Below are 22,577 nucleotides of genomic sequence, written 5' to 3'. Positions count from 1 at the left end.
TTTTTAAGAGCATAACATTTTGCTATATTTAAGATGAACTTTTATGGACTTGTGCTAAAGACTATTTGCTAAAATATCCTACTGCCATAAAATAATGTTTCTAGAATATTAGATCTAGATTTTTTTTTTTTTTTTTTTTGGTGGTTGTGTGTTTTGGGGTTTTTTTGCCTTTTAACCATGACACTTTGAATTAAATTTAATTTTGGAGGGTTTTATAGAATTCCAAGTTATCCTCAATATCTGGTAATTTTATTTTGATTTCACTACTTCCTATAAGAATCTGATAAGGAGACTTTTAAAAAAATATACAGCATAAATGTGACTTGTTCTCAATTCCTCAAACACTGTTCAGAGGTCTTGGAGGGCCTATAGAATCATAAAAGGTCAGAACTGAAATGGATCTTCAACATTACCAGATCTCTAGATTCTCCCAATATTTTATGAAAAAGGAAATTAAAATCCCATGGTAGTTTGAAGTCACTCGTCCACAGTCACAGTTGGCTATAAGCTGCATGATGTAGTTCTGCCCTCAGGTGTTTGCCTGTTCATCAACGTAGACTCGCTCATAATTAAGTGCAATACTAAGTGGAATCTTCTGGGCAGGAGAAAAGGCACTGCTTTTCCTAACAACGACGTCCCCTCCCCGCCAAATGTTTTCTTGACCCCTTCGCAGCAAACTTACTTCATCTTTAGTTTCTCACCTCTCATTCTTTGTTAAACCTCTCTGATCAGCTCTTTTTTTAAAACATCTTCCACACCGTGAAAAACTCTTCTTTCAATATCAACAGTGACATTTATGTTGCTAAATTCAACTGTCATTTCTTTATCAGACCTCATCTTATTTGCTCTGCCATCATTTGGAACAGTGGCTCATTCCCTCCTCTGGGAAATACCTTTACTGAATTCCAGGATAACACCACATGTGCCTTGTTTTCCTGCTACATTTCTTCGTCCTTTTTTGCCTTCTTTGCTAGCTCTACCTCATCTCCCTTATCTCTGGATATTGGAGTGTTCCGAGTCTGTTATTGTTACCTCTTATATCTGTAGTTTTAATGTCATATATATGTTAATGACTCTCAGATTTATATATCTAGCCCAGACCTCCACCCTGGGCTTAGGACTTTGTTTTCAACTCCATGAAAATATATCCAATTTGATACCTCTACTTGAATAGCTAATGAGCATCTCAAGCTTAATGTGTTCTAACAGTTTTTTGGGTGGAACCTTTAGGGTTCTCTGTATATAGTATCATGTCATCTACAAATAATGACAGTTTTACTTCTCCCTTTCCAATCTGGATGCCTCTTATTTCTTTTTCTTGCGTGATTGCTGCGGCTAGGACTTTCAACATTATGTTGAATAAAAGTGGTGAAAGTGGGCATCCTCTTCTTGCTCCTGATCTTCAGGAAAACATTTTTAGGCTCTTTCTTCTTTAGTGTGACGTTAGTTGTAGGTTTGTCATATGTGACTTTTATTATGTTGAGGTATGTTCTCACTATTCCCACTTTGCTGAGAGTTTTTATCATAAATGGGTGCTGGATTTTGTCAAATACTATTTCTACATCTATTGATATGATCATATGATTTTTATATTTCAGTCTGTTAATGTGGTATATCACATTATTTGATTTTCAGATATCGAACCAACCTTGCATCTCAAGGGTAATTTCAACTTGATCATGGTATATGATCTTTTTAATGTATTACTGAATTTGGTTTGCTAATATTTTGTTGAGGATTTTTGCATCTATATTCATCGGGGATATTGACCTATAATTTTCTTTTTTTTGTGATGTCTTTGTCAGGTTTTAAAATCAGGGTAATATTGGCCTCATAAAATGAGCTCGGGAGTGTTCCCTTCTCTTGAATTTTTTGGAATGGTTTGAGAAGAATAGGTGTTAATTCTTATTTGAATATTTGGTGAAATTCACTTGTGAAGTCATCTGGTCCAGGACTTTTGTTTTTGGAAGGTTTTTGATTACTGATTCGATTTCATTAGTAATAATCAGTTGGTTTAGACTTTCTGTTTCTTCTTGATTCAGTCTTGGCAGATCATAGGTTTCTAGGAATGTATTCATTTCTTCCAGATTGTCCAATTTGTTGGCATATAATTGCTTGTATTTTCTGATATTCTTTGTATTTCTATAGAGTCAACTGTCACCTCTCTTTCATTTCTGATTTTATTAGGGTCCTCTTTTTTTTTTTTTTTTCTTGATGGGTCTGGTTAAAGGTTTAGCAATCTTCTCAAAGAACCAGCTCTTGGTTTCATGGATCTTTTGTATTATTTTTTAAGGCTCTATTTCATTTATTTCTGCTTCGATTTTTATTATTTCCTTTCTTCTACTCACTTTGGGCTTTGTTTGCTGTTCTTGTTCTAGTTCCTTTACATGTAAGATTAGGTCATTTATTTGAGATTTTTCTTGTTTCTTGAAGGTAGGCCTGTATTGCTCTGAGTTTCTCTCTTAGGACTGCTTTCTTTGTGTCTCTTAGATTTTGGGTCATTGTGTTTTCATTTTCATTTGTATCAGGATATCTTTCGATTTCTTCATTAATCTCATTGTTAATGCATTCATTGTTTAGTAGCATATTATTTAGTCTCCATGTGTTTGTATATTTTTCATTTTTTTCTTGTAGTTGATTTCTAGTTTCATACCATTGTGGTTGAAGAAGATGCTCGATAATGATTTCATTATTCTTAAATTTACTGAGACTTGTTTTGTGGTCTAACGTGGTCTGTCTTGGAAAATGTACCATGTGCACTTGAGATGAATGTGTATTCTGATGCTTTGGGGTGAAACTCTCTAAAAATATCAATTAAATCCATCTGGCTTAGTTTAAGACTTATTTCCTTGTTGATTTTCTTTCTAGGAGGTCTGTCCATTAGTGTCAATAGGATGTTAAAGTATCCTATTATTACTGTATTACTGTTAGTCTTTGTGTCTGTCAATATTTGCTTTATATATTTAGCTGCTCCTGTGTTGGGTGCATAAATATTTCTAGGTTATGTCCTCTTGTTGGAGTGAACCCTTTATTATTATGTACTGTCCTTCTTTGTCTCTTATTATAGCCTTTGTTTTAAAGTCTATTTTGTCTGATGTAAGTATTGCTACACTAGATTTTTTCATTTCCATTTGCATGACAGATCTTTTTCCATCTCTTTACTTTCAATCTGTATGTCTTTTGTTCCGAAGTGGGTCTCTCGTAGACAACATGTATGAGTCTTGTTTTCTTATCTATTCAGACACCCTGTGTCTTTCTATTAGAGCATTTAATCCATTTACATGTAAAGTAATTATTGATAGGTATGTAGTTATTGCCATTTTATTATTCATATTTATGTTTTGACCCCCCCCCCTTCTTTGTATAGAAGTCCCCTTTACATTTCTTATAATACTGGTTTAGTGGTGGTGAATTCCTTTAGCTTTTTCCTGTCTGGGAAGGTATCACATCTTCAATTTTAATTGATAGCCTTGATGGGTAGAGTAATCTTGGTTGTAGGTCCTTGCTTTTCATCACTTTGAATATTTCCTGCCATTCCCTTCTGGCCTGCAAAGTTTCTGTGGAGAAATCAGCTGACAGTCTTCTGGGGGCTCCCTTATAGGTAACTAGCTGCCTTTCTCTTGCTGCTTTTCGGATTCTCTCTTTGTCTTTAACTTTTGCCATTTTAATTATGATGTGTCTTGGTGTGGGTCTGTTTAGGTTCACCTTGTTTGGGACTCTCTGAACTTCCTGGACTTGTAAGTCTATTTCCTTCACCAGGTTAGGTGAAGTTTTCACTCATTATTTCCCCAAATAAGTTCGTAAAGAAAGAAAGAATTTCTTTCTTTTCCTTCTGGTACTCCTGTGATGTGAATGCTTTTATGCTTGCTGTTGTCCCAGAGGTCCCATAAACTAGGGATCCCAACCCCTGGGCTGCGGACCGGTCCTAGTCCTTGGCCTGTTAAGAACTGGGCCACACAGCAGGAGTTGAGCCGTGGGGGAGCGAGTGAAGCTTCATCTGTATCTGCAGCCGCTCCCCAGCACTAGCATCACCGCCTCAGCTCCCCCTCACATCATCAGGCATTAGATTCTCAGGGCAGCACTGGTCCCTGGTGCCAGAAAGGTAGGAGACCACTGCCTTAAACTATGCTCATTTTTTAAAATTCTTTTTTCGTTTGCTGTTTCGATTGGGTGTTTTCCAGTATCTTGTCTTCCAAATCGCTGATTCAGTCCTCTGCTTCATCCAGTTTACTGTTGATTCCTTCTAGTGTATTCTGCATTTCAGTTATTGTATTCTTTATTTCTAACTGGTTATTTTTTATTGTTTTATGTCATTTTTATGCTTATTGTGTCTTTGCTGACGTTCTTACTCAGCTCATCTATTTTTCCCCTGAGTTCACTGAGCATTTTTATAACTAGTGTTTTGAACTCTATCTGGTAGGTTGTTTGCCTCCATCTTCTTTAGTTCTTTTTTGGAGTTTTGTCCTGTTCTTTTATTTGGCACGTATTTCCTTGTTTTCTCATTTTGGTTGCTTCTCTGTTTTCATTTCTTTGTATTAGGTAGATCTGCTAGGTCTCCCAGTCTTAGCCAGTGGCCTTATGTAGTAGGTGTCTTGTCTGGCCCAGGGCATAGTCTCCCTGACCCTTGTGTGGTTGTGTGTGCCCTCCTGTTGTAGTTGAGACTTGATTGTTTTTGTCCCATTAGCGAGTGAATTTGACTCGTAGGCTGACTGGCTGTGAGGACTGGCTATGCCCACAGCGTATGAGCTGCTGTGTTCCAGCTGACCCCAAGGAGTGGGGTTTGCCCCAGTGGGTCCATGTGCCTCTTGAGACCACTCTTTGAGTGTGCCGCTTATGTGGCTAATCAGGTGGTGCTGTTGTGGTCTGATGCCAGCCTCTGGGTATGTTGGTTCTGGGGCCCCTTGGGAGGGCCTCCCATGTAGGCCAAGGTCAGCCACTGCTTGGGACTAGCCCAGAGTTACCTGGAAGGAGCTACAAAGCTACCCAGGGTTGGTCGCTGCTTGAGCTGGGCCTGGAGGTGTGTGTGAGGGGCCACGCGGCGATTCGAGGCCGACTGCCCCCAGTACTTGGCCTGGGGCAGCTCAGCAAAAGTCCCAGGGTGCACCCCAGTCCTCAGGCTGCCTCCTGGCTGCTTTGTAAGACTCAGCAGCTGAATGAGCTTGGGGGTACCAGGGTTGGATGAGGAGGGCTTCCAGGGAGTCACTAGAATGTGGCAAGTGGTGTTTCCCAGGTTAGTGCAGATTCAGATTTGTTGCCAGTGCTGAGCCTGTGGCCACTCGCAAAAGTCTCAGCTCACACCGAGACCGGCTGCTGCCCGCCTCTGGCCCGCAGACCTCTGAGATTTGTTCAGGAAATACTGCAGTGAGGGCCGGGGCTGGTTGCCCACCACTGAGTGTCTCCCAAGGTTTGCAAGCCAAGGCCTGTTGATGGCTGCCGAAGAATCTCCTGTCAAGAATGTGGGGCGGGGCTGGTGGCCGAGTAACCACCCCAAATTTCCACCGGGGAATTTGGGAGCTGGGTGAGACAGGATCCAGGGAGTCACCTGGGTGGAAAGAGCAGATCTCACCAGGCCATTGCAAGTTCAGAGTTGGCCTTCTGTGGGGAGGGCGCATCCCAGGAATGATGGCATCCACCGACAGGCTGTGCAGGACAGTGGCAGCTGTCCCTCCAGCCTTCGCCCCGAAGCCAGGTCTTCCTCTGTATGTCTCTGGCGCCTCCCGAGCTACTGTTCTGCCAGAGCTCAGGGTGAGTGCCCCGAGCCTGTGCGTCTGTGTGTGGGCGCTTTAAGGGGTCGTCTGCGTTTCCAGCTGCCTTCTGTCTCACCCAGACGGCCGGAATCCCCACTGATTTTCGCAGCCAGTTTTTGTGGGGACGCCTCCTCCTGGCACTGGAGGTCGGGCTGGGAAGCCCCAGTGCGGGCTTGGGGCCTCTTGCTTCTCCATAGAGACCTCCGCAGCCAAGGTGCACCTCCCGATGCCCAGCCATCACATGTGGTTGTGGGACCAACCGTTTCTCATCTCTGCCCTTCTCCCCAGTCCGATGGAGCCTCCTCTTTATGTCCCCAGTTACAGCGGTTCTGTTCAGCTAGTCCTCAGCTCGTTCTCGGGTCGACCGTTTCGTAATTTGGTTGCGGTTTTAACGCGGTCATGGGGGGAGGCTGCAGTGCTCACCTGCCCCAGCATCCTGACCGGAACTCCCTTCAGTCTGTCTTTTAAAACCTGTATCATAATAACGCTGACTTCGAGGCACTTACTGTATGGTGATGTACTTCAGGAGAATATGGACCGTATTGACCTTACAGGCTGGTGCCAAATCCCAGTACTTTTACAATTACATTTATTTGTAGTTTTATAGGTTTTTAAAAAAATCTCTCTCATTATCAGCTCTGCCTCTTGTTTCTTCTGACACCATCCGTTCTTTATTCCCTCTTTCACTCCTTATCATTTTTATTTCTAATTAGCTAAAAGGTAATCAAATGACTGTCATCTAAAACAATCTCCCGCTCTGGGAAACGAGGGTTTTCCAGTGAACCTTTACCGTCTGCTCACAGGACTTTTTTCTCGGTGTTTGGGTTCTGAATAGTCACTCTGGGCAAATTAGCTAAAGTAAACTAAATATTACATTTGAGAGTAGAAAAAGTGATGTGTTTTTCTTTTTAGTATAATTTTTAATTAATCATTTGACCATGGAGATTATTTTCATGAAAAGATGAATCAAGCAGTGTTCATTGGGGTGGAATAAATAGGTACTTAATGGGCGGCATGTCTGCTCACTGTCCGTGGTTTGGTAGCAATGTAGTAAAGTTCCTGTCTTAAGTTCATGACAGCTTGTCCTCTCAGCTGAGCCCCTAGTAAGGGAGAATAATGACTTCCAAGTAATTAGCCAAAGGGAGAAAACCTTGCTAAGTCTCATTTACTTTTTTGTAAAATGTTAGAGTGAAGGCTAGCTAGCATCTTTGTACTTCATCATCTAAAAAGCACCTTTTGGAAGTGCTGAATACGTTCAAGGCATTTCGGTCAGGTTAAGCTCTTAGAATAAATGAATGGATATTCTCCCAGGGGACAGGGAAAGTCGTTGCAGTGGTGCTTCGGCTGCTTGGGCACCTCCTCAGATGTACGGTGGCTTGGAGAACAAAAATTCACTGGCCACATCTTTGGTCGGCACCCTCGGGCCACCACGTATGGTACAGCAGAGCTTGAGCAGGGGGCCTGGCACACGGTCGGCTTTTATTTGTGGAAAATTTTGTTTGAAAGGTAAAGAAAACTGCGGTTATCACTTGGAAGTAGTAGAATTATGAATCATAATTGCATTAATAATTTGTTTAAATTAGGGTTTTATCAAGCTTGCAGTTGTATTTAAAATCATTTTGCTAGATTGGACTTTAGTTCTTTTCTAACCCTGAGTTTGGGGTTTTTTTTTGTTTTAGTTTTTGTCTATGGACCAGATTAATTCACACTTATTTTTCCACTGAACTTTGAATTTTCTAGTGGATATTATCTGTTTATTGAACTTAACAAATCTGCATCTGGTATTACGGTTTGCTAGCTTTTCAGATTACATAGTAATAATACCCTTTCGTGTAAGGGTTAATGAGTAGCCAGGTTGGACTCACCAGTTCATTGTTACATTAAAACCCCGAAAGTTTGCTGTCTCCCTTCATTTCCCTCCCATACTTTTTCATAATTTTATTTACTTGATGTATGAAAATAACTTTAAAAACTGAGACTTTATTTTTTAAAACAACATAGTTTTTAGTTTTGCCTCCTTGTAGATTCAGATTGTATTTTATTGTTTATTTGAAATTATGGTAGTTTCCCTGAGCTGAGTCACGGCTTAATCAGGGTAGATCTTGCCCCCTGGCTCTGCCTCACTCCTTTTTCAGACCTCTCCCCGGTTTTTACCTGTAGATTTGCATGTTTGACCCAGCAGAATAATTGGGTCCACAGCAACATGGGCGTGCCTCCCTTAGAAACACTTAGTTTCATGTATGACTCATAAGCTGAAGCACAGACACCACTTCCCCAATCTACAGGAGCCATTTTAACAGCATAAAACTTGCCGGATTGCTTTATATTTTCAAGCCCAAAGGACAGTATCTAAAGAGAATGAGAATATTCGAAGGTAACTTGTGATTTGGGGTGTTTGCTCCTGGCTGTTTCCTCAGCCGGTGATCGGAGGGTGGCTCTTACCTGTCGGAGAACATGGCTGAACGTGTTCTTTAACTCTGAAAAAATGTGTAGCCAGTCACATGCCCGATTGCACTTAGCTACTGGGGGGGAACAAAGCATTCAGATTCTGGAAAGTTGTAGATCTTCTTGGTAAAAGCTTTTTTTTTCTGTTTTGTGATTATTTTTTTCCCCCCGCTGTATGTCTTGAGAACAAAGGAGATTTTGCTTTTTATCACAAAACAGACTAGGTCAAATTTTAATTTAAAAAAAATCTAATTGTATTTGAGGGGCAGCCAGAAGTTACAGTTAAGTAAACGGTACTATTCATGTGTGATATGGGTGTTAAAAAAAAAAAAAAATTCAGGAGCAGTCGTTTTGTTTTGGCATTTTAGTGAAGGGGAAGTTTAGGGACAACTTAGTCATAGGTGTCGCCCGTTGACTCTTCTGTCCTTTTCTTTTTTCTTTTTCTTAAGTGAATGAAATGATAGTAAACATTTAATTTTGGAAACTAAGGAGAAGTTTAAGTAAAATAAACGGTCATTTAGATAACAAGTAAAAGTGACTGTTGAAGAAAGAGGAAGAAAAACTAGACCGAGTGATTTACTATTAGAAAAAAAAAATAATGAAGTTTTATAATTCGCACTGGAAACTTGTTCTGAGTAATAACCTTTCCAGCATAACTAGCTTCTAAGGAAACATGTATTTCAATTTGTGTAAAAAAGAAAAAGTGTAGTATTGGACTTCCTTTTATGCTACTGTTGTTAAAATTTGCTTGTTTTGAATTTTAAAAAGTAATACCTTTTGTGAAAGAAAAGATTGTTCAGTCTTTTTCTGAAATATTTGTTATTGAAATTATGAGTTTTGGGCCATTGTACAGTCTGGTGTGCCGTAAAGTTCTAGGTACTCTGAGAAGCCAGATGCAGTAGTGTTTTTACTTAGGAAAGTTATGTATGAAACTACAATTTGAATGCAAGCAAAATTAGAATATGCAACGATTATGGATAAAGTTTTTGGAAATAAAACTTGCCGAGTCATTTATTATCAACTATGATGATATTTAGCTAGTTCTTTGGGAGTTTGCTGTTATCTTTTTAAGTGCTTGAAGGCCTGTCAGATGTAAGGGAAGATAGAAAGGCCGTCAGTTATCATTTCTCAATCTTTTGAAAGGCTCGTCGATATTAAGAGATCAACTTTGTGGTCTTATGAGAAAGGCCCAGCAGACATTTTACTCGGGGCCATTTGCTGTCATCTGTGTTTGCATTGCTGGTTTCGTCAGCCTTCGCATACGCGGAGACTGTTTACTTCTGGTCTGTGCGAAAAATCTTATGGAACTCTTTGCCTTAAAAAAATTTTTTGAGTCTTTTTAAAAGCCAGTGACCCACAAGAGGAAAATCAGGGGGCACAAAATAAGCAAATAGTAAGGTTTTATTTATTAAAGAGAAGTAGAGTAATTTCGTTTCTTAAAATTAAGATGCTGATGCAATTTCAATAAAATACATACTGGTCATATATTTCAGTTTCTTACGTAAAGAAGAGTGAGATGGGGCTTTGAGAAGGGAGGAAAAGGAAAGCATGGAAGCCAGAGAAGGCCAGCAAGACGTCCTAGGTAGTCCCTGTCCCACTCTGCATACGGGTGGATGTGAGTTTTCAAACGGAGGCATCAGAATTCAACTTAGAAATAACAATTTATACCACTTCAGTGCTGAAAAAGACGGAAGGTTATCCGGCTGCCTCAACTGTATAGATGAGAATTCAGCGGCCCAAAGAGGCCCTGTGACTCGCTCAGGGTTGTGCAGTGCTTAATGGCAGCTGCTCACGCTAGTCCACCCCAGCAAGTGATGCTTTGTTTGAAATGATCCGTATTATCTTAATAAATAAAACCTTAATTAAGTTGCCAGGTGAGAACGTGCAACAGCCTTTTTTCAGTATTAGAATTATTTTATAGTTGAAGTGTTGTGACATTCTTTGTTTAAGTTGGGCCTAGGGGAGATGAAAATAGAAGATGTTGGGAATTTACTTTGAACTTCCAGGTACAAAAATAGGTTTATTTCTGCTTTAATTTTACCTCATATATTCTTTTAGGAGGGCAATTACTGTTTAATATGATGCCTTGTACTATTAAAGTGTATGTATGGGGAGTGTGTATAAAGCTTTGCATGTGAGTTGACAAAATCTAGAGGTCTCTAGACTCCAACATAATACTTATCTTGAATTGAACCTTCTAGTAATTGGTGACCTCATTCCATTTGTCACACTTTCTCTCCTTCATTGAGAGTTTACTATACATACCAGGCACTTTCAGAATCTTCTGGGGAATACAAAATCTTTGTCTATTAATGTTTGATGTGTTTTATTGGGGTGGTTGAAATTTACTTTAGATCTGCCTTTCTTTAAGTCTGGAAGTTTGGATTTATTATTATTATTATTATTATTATTATTATTACGTTTCCTATAACTGTCAAATCTAAATTTCCAAGTCTCCTAACCCAGTTCAATATCAGGGTCCACCACAATGTGGCCATCATTGTCCTAAGCAACAGACAGGGTACAGAAGGCTAGAAAAACATGGGCTCTGTCCCCACAAACTGAGATTCTTGCTGGGAAAACAGCACTTAGTGAAGTAGGTAAAGAATGAGACCAAATCTCTGAGAAGTTAAATTCAGGCTCGTACTGCCTCAGGAGGAAAGGTGACTAAGACTTAAAAGAGTCAGGAAAGTTTGTAGCTCTTTAGGAATTATGAATATTGAAGAATGAATAGCATTTGCCTAGGTCAAGTGTCTTCACCAATACAAGTAAGAATAGAAGCTCTTTGAGATCAGAGATGTTTTCTTCCATTTCTCTGTCTTTTCCAACCTTTGACAAGTACCAGCACATAGGAGTAGGCAGTTGTTATCTGCTGCATTAAACCCTTGACTGCTGAGTTGGGCAGATCCTGCTAAAGTTACAAGTGAACAAATCATTCAAAGGCACATGGTTACACATTGTAACCATTCAAAGAGAAAATAGACACCTACCTAGTAGTATACATTTTAGAGTAGCAGTTTCAGCCTTTGATGTAACAGTCAGCTGGACTCAAGAGATTCAGATTCATTACCTGGGGTTTGGCTTATCCATCTTCATTTTTAACGAGTACCCTAGCTTAGACAATTGTGATGTAGTCACTTACAGGCCACACTTTAAGAAGAAGAGTTTACAGGTTTAGGAAGAGTGATTAATCAGTTATTTAGCATTTTCATGTTTGGGTTTTGAAGCAGCAATGGCATTTCGAAGCCCACAGCCCCTAGTAAACGAGGAAGTGGCTGCAGTAGTTTAGCGTCAGCAGGGAACTCACTTCGCCTCCCCTCTCTGCCCCAGTTATCCCGTTCTCGCCTCCATTTTCAGCGTGCTGTGCCTTTCAGCTCTGTGGCTCTCCCTCTTTCCCCGTCTCTGATTCTCCATTTCCCCCTCCCACTTCCCAAACCACTGCTATGTCGACCACAATCTGTCATTAATGTAATTAAACTAATTATTTTTGTTTCCCCAATGTAATTGGCCTGTTCTTTATCTCTCAGTGAACCGTCATTCTCCCAATGTTAGTTTTTTTTTAGTTCTCTTTGGTTTTTTATGGTGCCTCACTCCGTTCCCTTATCTTTGAGGTTCTAGGAAAAAAATATTCCCTTCCTGATTTAAGGTAGCATTTATAGTTTTTGAAAATCTCTCCTGGGAAATACACTATCATTATTTGTAATTGTCTGAGTCTATGGGGCAGGGAGTGATTTTTTTCCATGCGATGCTTGGATATGATATTTGAGGTTTCTTTGGACGTTTCACTACGTCGCTGATTGCGTATTTGCTTTGCCTTACGTTAACATCTCGTCTAATGGGACGTAGGTGTTCACAGACTCTTGTAGGGATGAGAAGATGAGCCCCATCTGTTGAATGGTCTGAAAATAATTATTGCTTCCATCGGTTGTATTTCCTCCAGAGTATTTTGCTTTGTTTGAGCTGCTTCATATAGATGCTGGAAATTAAATTAGTGATGTCACTGAGTCAACGCAAATGATTAGAGCAGTTTTCAGCTATTGGAGCAATCTTTTTCTCCCCTTAGTGTGAAAAACTGATTAAAGAGGAAGTTTCTTGTGTCACCTCTGTCTTTGTATCTTGTCTGTTGGTCCGTATACAATAGTAAAATTGACTGTTGATCTATACTACAAATGTCTAGGCATTCTACCTTTTATGAAAAAGTAACTCATGCTATTTGCTTTGTTGGCAGAGAGGGCAAGATCGTTCAGCTGAGCTTTGGTTGTACACATTTCTGGGCAGAAACGTTCTGATTCCCTCTCTTCCAGTTATAGATACCGGAATTAACACCTTCCTCGTCTTCAGGAAACTCTTCCTACACTTTCCACTTCATTCTCTTCCCCGGTAGGAATGCAGAACTCTTCTCCCATTCGCCCTTTCGTTGCTGAGTGGTGCTTTATCAGCTCCTTCTTATCGCCATGACTCCTGGGCTGAGATTGATCGCCAGCATGAAAAAAAGCAACTGTAAGCAATACCGATGCCTTCTAGAGTTGGTATGAAGATGAAACATTTTTTCGTTAACAAGTTATCAAAGCGATATATGTACGTCGTTTAAAAGCTCTATCAGAATAGAAGAGCCTAGAAGGAAAAGTAGCCTCCCGCGCCTGCCCGTTCCCATTCTCAGCCCCGCTGCCCAGAGGCAACCACTTCTTATAAAGCCTTTTTGCTTTTAAAAATTTGTGTTTTCTTGGACGTATCCTTACCTGTCTTCTACCCTATGCATGAGAAGTTCTTCAAGGTAGCAGGAACCAGTATGACTTTATATGATGTAAAGTGTAAAGTTCGTTATCTGTGGGTTGGAAACTCAGTCCTGTAGTGATCGTACAGCTTCGTGTAATTTAAAAATTTTTAAAATAATTTTAAAAACCTAAATTAAATTTGGTTATTTTTTGTTTTAGTAAACAGTCCTATAAACGGTGAAACTAAAAAATTTTATAATAAAGCTCTAAAAATGAGGTATTGATTCAGTAACTGTTCATTTATGTACATCTTACTTTTTATATCAAAATGCCGAATGGAAGCTTAGTATTGTAATGGGATAATTTATTATGCTCTTTTAAAAAAAACTGAAGTAGGCCTTAGGAGAACGCATAAAACATGTGGTTTAAATATAATTATAAAGTGTTTACCCATGTCACAGCACCCTGGGTTAAGAAATAGAGCATGACCACTCCTGCTTTTATGTGTTTCTCTTTAAAAATAACTATAGTCCTAGCTTTTGTGATAACTTTTCTTTATAGTTTTACCCTGTCGAACTTTATGTAAGTGGAATCACACCATATATATCCTGTAGTAACTTGGCTTCTTTCATTCAACTCTGCGAAATGTATTTTAATTTTAATCGCACGCAGCCTTGTGTTCCATTGTCTGTCTATACCAGAATGTATTTATTGTCTCTTGTTGATGACATTAGATTATTTCCAGTTTGGGAACATTCCTGCACGTGGTTCCTGGAACATATGTGCAGGAGTAACAGCATCACATCGAGGTGTGTGAAGACTTTATGAAGAGTATGGAGAAAATGGGTAGTTTAGTGTAATGTAGAGTTCTTCGTTATCTTCTCTTTGAGTGGATGCTTGCCACTGATGCCTCCTTATGCATTCGGCATCTTATTGTGGTGTATCGCTCCGGGGTGGGGCGCGGGGCAGTTGGGGTGGTAAAGTCCTCCAGAACTCCAAGACGATGGGCAGTTGATGCATTCCAGAGTAATTTGCAGATGTCAATATATTTGACCACTAAACAGTTTAGTGTCATTTATTAACTAGAGTTCAGTTATTTCAAACATTTTGAATAAAAAATTTTAAAAGTAGAATAGACACAATGTAGTCCCAATTATGTACATAAAAACAATACTGTTATTGATACATATGTAGTAAAGGTATAAAAATATAGACAGACAGGGGCTCCATTAATTTAGAATAGAGGATAAAATGAGATTGGAGAGGAATATACAGGAGGCTTTAACTGTATATGATGTTTTTTCTTAAGAATCTGAAACAAGGTTAAAATGTTAATGTAAAGCTGGGCGATGAGTATGAGAATGTATTCTCTTTCTCATTGGTTGAACTATTTCAATAAATTTTACTGTATAGGAGCAATTTATTTTTGCCCACATTTATAAATGAGAAATAATGTTTAATTTGATAAAGAGTAAAAATTGATTTTAAAATGGCGAATAAACTCTATAACAGTAAAAAACTTTAATTGCCTGTTTCCGTGAAAGGGATTAGCTGGATTCAGAACTAAGTTGTGTAAGATGCTGTGTCTGTCCCACTTAACTAACAAGATGGCTGTGGGCATACTTCTGATGGGTAACTTCCGGTTGAGATCCATTAACAAGTTGGAGCTATAGTTTGCTAGAAATAATTTAGTTTAGTCTTTAGAATCAGCCCACATTTAAATATTCAAAAACATTTAAGCAAAGATTCATAAAACACACAATTGATACAGTATTAATTGACACTGATAAACTTTAAATAGCTAATTCCACAAATTAGACTTTTGCATGTAACCAGATTTATTGATACAATCAGTTTTTCATCTTGCTTCCTGATCATGCTTCATCTTGCCTCCTTAATATTCTCATCATAATGATTGCAATTCTTGTACCTTTAGTGAATTGTTTTTGTTGGTTATAAACTTGAAATGGAATCTTTATGTAAGTCTTCTAAAATTTAATAATGTAAATGAGAAAATTGCTGTAAAAAGTGAAAACGTGGACCTTAATCCAGGTTTTTGCTTTCGTAATCATCTCTTGGCTATCTTTTCCGAGATATTTCCCTCAGCGTATGTACAGGTAGTGGCAGGGACAAAGAAGAGCAAATTGAAGTAGAAGTCATAGGTATTGTAGTTGAAAGGGTTCCTGTGTAAGTCATAGAGTTCAGGGGTCTCCTGAATTTTTAAATTATTTTCCTTTCATCCTATGTAACTTATTGATACATTTGACAATTATTTGTTGTCTGCTAGGCATTATTCTTAATGTTGGGGAATATAGCAGTGAACAAAACATAGAAACTTTACTCATAAATTATATACGTATTCTGTAGAATTCACCTCCATTTAAAAATCTATCATAATGTACATAAAGCATAGAGAAAATTACAGATAGATTGGATTAGTGGTCTTGAAGGTGCTCTATGTGATCTACTGAGATGAGGAACAAATACTAGAACTTATACTTTTAACAGCTTTATTATACCAAGGGAAAAAAATGTATCCCAGAGAGTTTTCTTTTCAATAAACTATTCTTCTGAGAAAGGACCCCTTTAATGGGCATTTAATAAATAATAATAGCCTATACTTGTAATGAACTTGTATATTGATAAATATGACCCATAGAAACAAAAGCTCTTTGTGGCCCTAAATTTTTAAGGGTGTATAGGGATTCTGACACCAAAAGAATGCTGAACTGTTGCAGCTAGTTCAAATATCATTCTTAGAGATGTCTTTTTTCCCATCCTTAAATTTTATTTAGGAAACTAGTTAAGAAATTTGTCCAAATTGGACACTTTAATAGATTATTGGTACTTTTAGCATTTAGTTTAGTCCTTTTTCATTTTGATAATAAAGCGGAATTTTACATTAATTAAATGAAGTTTTAAAAAAATCACCAGAGCAATTAGAATAAAAACATGAATTCGAAGGTTTTTTCCAAAGAAGAAAATCATAGATGATGACCTTTACCATTTATTTATTTGTACCCTTTCCTCTCAAGTTCCTTCCACAAAGAATAGCAAAATTCACTGAAATTGGGGAGAATATTAAGTTACTATATTTGTATTTATGCAGTGATTATATTAACATATAATTGATGTAATTATATTCGTAGCTGTGTTTAATTTGTATTTAGTATTAGAATACTTAAGTTGCTAATAAAAGAATACAAATTATATGAAATATTTTTTCGCCCATCATATTAACAAAAGTTATATATTGTGGTTGATGAGAATGCCATTGAATGTGCATGCATGCATTCTATTCGATAACAGTATAGACTGAAAAAAATTTCTGAAGTGCAGTTGGCCTATATCGGATGCTATGAAAATATACATTACTTTTGATATAATAATTCCAGTTCCAGGACCCTGTCCTAAAGAATATTTAAGGATGGGAACAAAGATTTAACTGTCAGAATCTTCGAGGCTCTTGTAATAGTGTAGCAGTTCTCAAACTTTATACTTTTAAATCTTCTCAAACATTGTATTTTCCTTATACTCTTAAAAATTATTGGGGATCCCAAAGAGCTTTTGTTCATAGGAGTTACATCTATCAATATTTATCAACATTAAAAATTAAAACAATTAAAAATATTAATACATTAAGTTATTAAAAGAGAAATGTTTTACATGTTAACAGAATTGCTTTTTATGAAAGACAACTGTGTTTTCCAAAACAAACTATACTGAGTGGAGTGCAAATCCTTTTCGGGTTGAGAGGACAGCTAGACTGTCATATCTGCTTCTGCATGAAATTTGTTTTAATACATTGCTTTGGTTGAAGAATTTAATGAAAATCTGGCCTCACACAGATGTCTGCTTGGAAAGGGAAATGTATTTTAATAGCCACTTCAAATAATCGTGGATTTCTTCTTTGATTCTGCACCAAAACTCACCAAATGCTAGTTTCCTAAACCCTCTCAATGAGCTTTTGTCCTCTGTAACATTAAAATCCATTTGTCTGTCCATTGTACTTTGAATGAATTAATCTTTTACCTAAGCAAGATTTTGTAACATCATTCATTAGTCTTTGAGTATTCCAAATGTTGACATATTTTTAAAAATCGTTTTAATAATCTTACCAGAAGTCTTTTAAGTGTTGGAAAGCTAACAAACTCAAAGTAGTGGACACAAGTTTTCCAAAATTCTGATTTTCAGCCGAAACCTCACATTTTATCATTGACGACAAGTGCTATTGTTTTGCTTGAAATGATGGGCTCACTTTGTTTTTGTTTTTGTTTGTTTGTTTTTGTTTTTTGTTTTTTTTTGTTTGAGAAAATGTCTGCCAAATATATTTAATTCTGAGTAAGTAAAACTGGCGTTCCATGGAAAAAGCAGCTAGTTTAGCTCACAACTCAGACAATAGCATTAGTGCTTTTCATCAAGGTAACCATTCTTAGTATTTGACAGAAGTACTTGATGCATGCTTTCCATTTTATCACTCAGAATACTTACAAGATATATTTAATGGCTGAGATTTAAGAAGGGAAAAGTGAAACTGCCTGTCTAAAAATGTGCGTGCCTAGGGGTCAAGAATGCAATGACCACGGTTCGGTGACACAGCCTGGATTCACGCAGAGGCACAAACCTTTGCTTTCCTACCTGCCATCGGTGGAAATGGCAACATGGTGAAAAAAGGCAAGAAATACCATGTATGACTAGGAAAATAGTTTTGACCTCACGAATTCTCTGAAAGGGTTTTGGGATCCTCTGTGGGTCTGAGGATTACATTTTGAGAATCACTGTAATAGTCCCACATTGGAAATAATCCAAATGTCCAAAAGTAGGGGCCAGTTAAAGAGGATACATTCATTTAATTATGTGATAGAAATATAATCTTATTAAAGTTTATGTGAAATACAAGCTATCATACAGTAGTTTTCTATTGTTAGTGCCTGTCTAATGAGGAAATCAACATTTCTCAAAGAAAGTGAAAGTGTTGATTCTGGGCCTCACTATTTCCATTTAGGTGGTGACTTTGTGATTCAGGAAAGGGAAATTAAAAGGTGGAAGAAGGCAGTTACTGGCTTCTATTCCAGTTTAAGAGATTTCTGTACAGTAATTTTGAGTTTAATTTTCACAGTAAAAGGAATTGGCGGTAGTTCCAACCATTTTTATATGCTTTATAGTAAAAGCCTTCAAATTAATTTCTTCCTGTAGATTCAATTCCTCAGTAGGCCTTTTCCGATTTACATTTTCCTATTGTGTTCTTAATTGGGAGAAGTTTGAGTTGCTGTATATTATTTATAGCTTCAGGGTGAATTGAAGAAGCGAATTTCTAAAACCAACATTTCTTATGGCAGATTAGAACATACCACCTTCACTGTGCCAGTGGTGGTGGTAGACCTGCACCTTTTAGGCACGTTAGAGATGATTGGTATTAGGCCCCCAGGCTTCTTGTTAAAAATCTCCATACATGGCGTCTCTAAGGTGAACTTTTTCTATGTTCCGCTGAAAGTCAGAGCATTTATTGTGAGAGGCACCATTGATGATAGGCTGCCTTGTGTAGCTTAGCTATCTCTCTGTTTATAATGGAAGCCTAATCATCATGACTTGTCTTTAGTAATATTTTTCTAAGCACTAAGTTCTAGAGGGTGTATGATAAAATAATGTGAAGATTTTAGATTTCAAGTAGAAAAATTAATTGGAATTAATGTTATGTGTGTTTTAGTTTGAAACAATATGTATTTAGAAACAAGATTTGTTGTGTCGCTCATTCAAAATGTTCTAAGATGTGAACTTTCTACAATGGACGTTCTATTCGATCCTTTGTCCATCTGTGGATCAGAGACAAATTTGCATATTGTTAGAGTCTGCTCTACAGCCGGATGGTCTTGGGATTAAGCTGAAGGGAAGGCGTGACACTCATCTGCCCTGGGGAGGATAACAGTAGCACACCCCTGTTAGCACGCCGATTGTTGCGAAGGTGGTGGATGCAGGGTTCTCTGCCGCCTTCCGAGACTTCCGCCCTTTAGGGCCATTGGGCCAAACATCAGAGCCAGAGGCTGTGGAAAGGGACCTAACGAGTAAGGAGAATGGGTACTTTCCCCAGAGTTTAGGGAACAACTTCTTCCTAGATATCGGGGACAGTTAAGGTAATAACATTTAAAAGAGCAGATGTATACTCATGATACACTAGGAAGGCACTGGTAATGATGACTCTCACACTTTTGGAAAGAACGAACTGTATCCTTCCACTGAAAAATACCGGGTAAAAATAAAATTGTTTTCCAAGCTACTCACTTGAGAAGTGTTACTTACTTCAGGAGCCATGCTTAATGCTGATTATTAGGTGTATATTGAGTTCTTTTTAGAAAAGAGGCCACAGGAAGCTCGGGATAGGCTTATGTGCAGTCAAACATTGAATCATTTCGGACATCGACTTAGAAGGAAAAGCACTGAAGCCTGGTGAAATTTAGTTTGGGAGCTTGTAGCTTAGGTAAGAATTGACCAGTATGAATGGAGCATGTGGTTGCATTGTTCCCAAGTTTTTATAGAATACGAGGCATATGAGTGATGGATTGTAGTGATTCTTAAGAATTATTAGTTTGGGAGGCAGCCAGGCATGGAAAAGGGAGCACCTCTGTCTGAGTTGTAATTAAAGCAGTAAGAATTCATCTTTTAAAAAAATTTTAGTTAAAAAAGTCAAAAATTTTTAAAAATTTTTTATTGAGGTATAATTGACATATGACATGTTAGTTTCAAATGTACAACCTAATGATCCGATATTTGCGTACACTGGGAAACGATCATCACAGTAGGTCTGCTTACCATCTGTCACCATACAAAGCTAGAAAAAATATTATTTTCCTTGTGATGAGAACTTTTAAGATTTACTTTAGCAACTTTTAAATATTCACCACAATATTATTGACTGTAGTTATCATGCTATACATTTCATCCCCAGACCTAGTCACCTTTTGAGAATAGAATTTTATTTGGCTTGTATATAGTTGATAGTCGAACATAAATGAGTAAATAAAGTGAACCAAGTTTTGGACATATAGGGAAGCAGGCAATGGATTAGTGATAGTTTGGTTGGGATCTAGGTGGTCAGGTGTTACTTATCTAACCAGTTGAGTAAATAGTGTGAGGGTTTATTCTATTGTTGAGACATTTGATTGTTTTGTTCAGTCATTGTGGTTTTCAGGTCTTAATTCGTAAGGTGTTTACTACTCAGAACACTTCTTCATTAAACACTAATCAATGAGTCGTGTGCCAATGAACTTAGATCCAGCCTCAAAATACCTTTTTATTTGCTGTTTTCACAAACATTCTTCACCATTTATATGTCATATTTCTAATACAATATTTTGATATATTTTCGCATAAACTACTGGACTATTTATAAAACAAGACCTAAAGATGTAGCGGAGAAGGCAGGAAGTACTTGGCGTTTGTGTGCCATATCTCGTTCTCTGCTTCCTGTCAGTTAAACCACGATGAGAGGAACAGAGACACAGATGTACAATTGCTGCTTCAATTTCTCATTCGGGAGCCCAGTTAAGTAGAAAGCTTGTTTCATTAAACTTGTCACTTGTTGATTCTGGCTACGTTATCGGCTTGTTTTGTATTCTGTGGGTTGTATAGATTACACTTATATAGAAAATATCACTTTTAACTAATTCAAAATGTGTTTACTTTTATGAAAATTTTTATAGGCCATAAAAGATTGGCTGTTTGTATACATGGTATATTCAATCTGAAACGATCAGCTAATATTTTGATCTCAAAATTTTAGTATTCTAAGCATTAATTTTTGTATTTTGGCGTATCAGTATTCTTTAATACTTCTAAAGCATTTTATGGTACAGCTTTAAGATGATGAAGTCGTCGAGGTTGACTTACCCAAGAAAATGTAGTTAGTAAATGGCAGAACTAGGATTTAAACACAGGTCTTCTGATGCCCTTTCGGGAAAGTTTGTTTTCATTACATTGCTACTTTGCCTATTCAGCGATTTAAGCTTTTGAGTTTACCCTTGCTCCTCCATCCGGGAATGTTCTCTCCCACCTCTGCCCCTCCCATTCTCTCTGCTTTGTGAAAGAATGGATGCTACTTAACCCTAAAGAAATGGCCCGCATGTCACTTCTTGAGAAGTTTTCTCAAGTTCTCACGGGCGTTTCTTTTTGTCTATTCCCTCATCATTTGGTGTTTGGCTTATTTATTTACATTGTTCTATAGTTATTTGTTTACATCTTTTTTTTCTTTCTTTAGACAGTGAACTACTTTATTTTTGTATACCCGGTACCTAGCATGCAGTAGATTTTACAAATACTTGCTGGACGAATAAATACATGCCAGCATTTCTTTTCTTCATTCTAAAATCAATAAGCCGATTGAAGAATGATAATGTGGCTTTCTTTTCTACAGTATTCCTTTATGGTTTATTTGTAAGAAATAATTCCATTATAAGGTTGCTTCTCTTGCTTCTGCCCTCTCCCAGTTTGTTTTTGCTGTTTATAGAAATCGAGTCTCTTAGTGAAATTATTAGTGTTTCTATGCTGGTTAAAAGTGGTGATTATAGATTGGCTCATTAAAAAAAGTAGCCGAGAATATCTTAGTTATCTTAATTATCTTAGACTGCTGAGTATCAGAAATCTTTTACTTTTGATTTTAGAGTAATCTGGAGAAGATGTCTGCATCTTCATCGTAGTTCTGATTTCTCCACTGAGTGGCAGGAGCGATGGATTCCCTTTGCCACTTCTTGCCTCAGCTTATATTATTCTCTGTTCTTGTCTCTAAGTCTTATGTACCTCAGTGGTTTTTGGCTCATAAATTGCAGTCTTATTATCAACAGCAACAGTTTTTGCAAGTAGGACTTTAGTTTAGACCTGCCTGCTCCAGATATGTGTTTAAAAAGTCCATGTAGTAACAGTTTTCTAGCTGAAAACCGATAGAGGTTACTATCTCATTTTTAAAAATGAAATTTAAATCATCAAATAAAACTAAGGATAAAAATAAAAAATAAAACTAAGGATTCAAATCTGCGTTTTAAAGATTGAAGGAATTTCATTTTTAAGGAGTTTCAAACGAACCAACTAAGTAGTTCTTCTGTTTATTAAAACCTGATTTAGTCTAGACACGTGAAAAACAGTTCATAGGGTTGTGGAATGCCCTTTTACATCTGGGGCTTCCCGTTTTTGTGCCATTTGTTGGGGGTATCGGTGTATTTCTGTGTCTGAATCAGAAAATACATGTGTATGTGTCGCTGAGAAGGGTGGTCAGCGAAGCCTAGCCTACCACAGTTGGTTCTGGAAATTTTACATCACGGAATATAAAGTGCTAAAACAGACATGAAAACACTAACCTTTTACCATTTTAATCAAGAATTTCATAAGTAAATATTTCTTATTAACAAAAGTGAATGTACTTTGGTCATGTGGCCTCATTTGACTTTCAACAGAATATACTCTTAATATTCTTCTAAATTATGTTAGTTAATAATGAACATATAGGAAACATTATATCTTGTGCTCTCAAGTAGCTTATAATCTTAAAAAATGGGACGTAGTAAATAAGTACTGAATAACATGAGAGAATAAGCTTTGTATCCACTAATGCTATATCTTGTATATTATTGTGATAAGCACGATAACATTGTAATTATTGTCTCAGCTGATAGACTGTGATCGC

The 22,577-nt window shown here is 37.5% G+C and overlaps 1 protein-coding gene across 1 annotated transcript in view; it reads left to right on the top strand.

Annotated features, from left to right (window-relative positions):
- The first annotated feature begins 7,947 nt into the window (after positions 1–7,947).
- The window catches only part of ELF1 (E74 like ETS transcription factor 1), a 70,076-nt gene continuing 55,446 nt past the window's right edge, over positions 7,948–22,577 (top strand). The window contains exon 1 of the mRNA XM_025048995.1: positions 7,948–8,121. The gene's annotated coding sequence lies outside the window, so the exon portion shown is untranslated. The remainder of the gene's footprint in view (positions 8,122–22,577) is intronic.

The sequence above is a fragment of the Pteropus alecto genome, unplaced genomic scaffold, assembly GCF_000325575.1.
Source record: "Pteropus alecto unplaced genomic scaffold, ASM32557v1 scaffold35, whole genome shotgun sequence".
Lineage (NCBI taxonomy): Eukaryota > Metazoa > Chordata > Mammalia > Chiroptera > Pteropodidae > Pteropus > Pteropus alecto.
The sequence above is the reverse complement of the archived record's forward strand: the minus strand, read 5'-3'. Positions and strand labels throughout refer to the sequence as shown.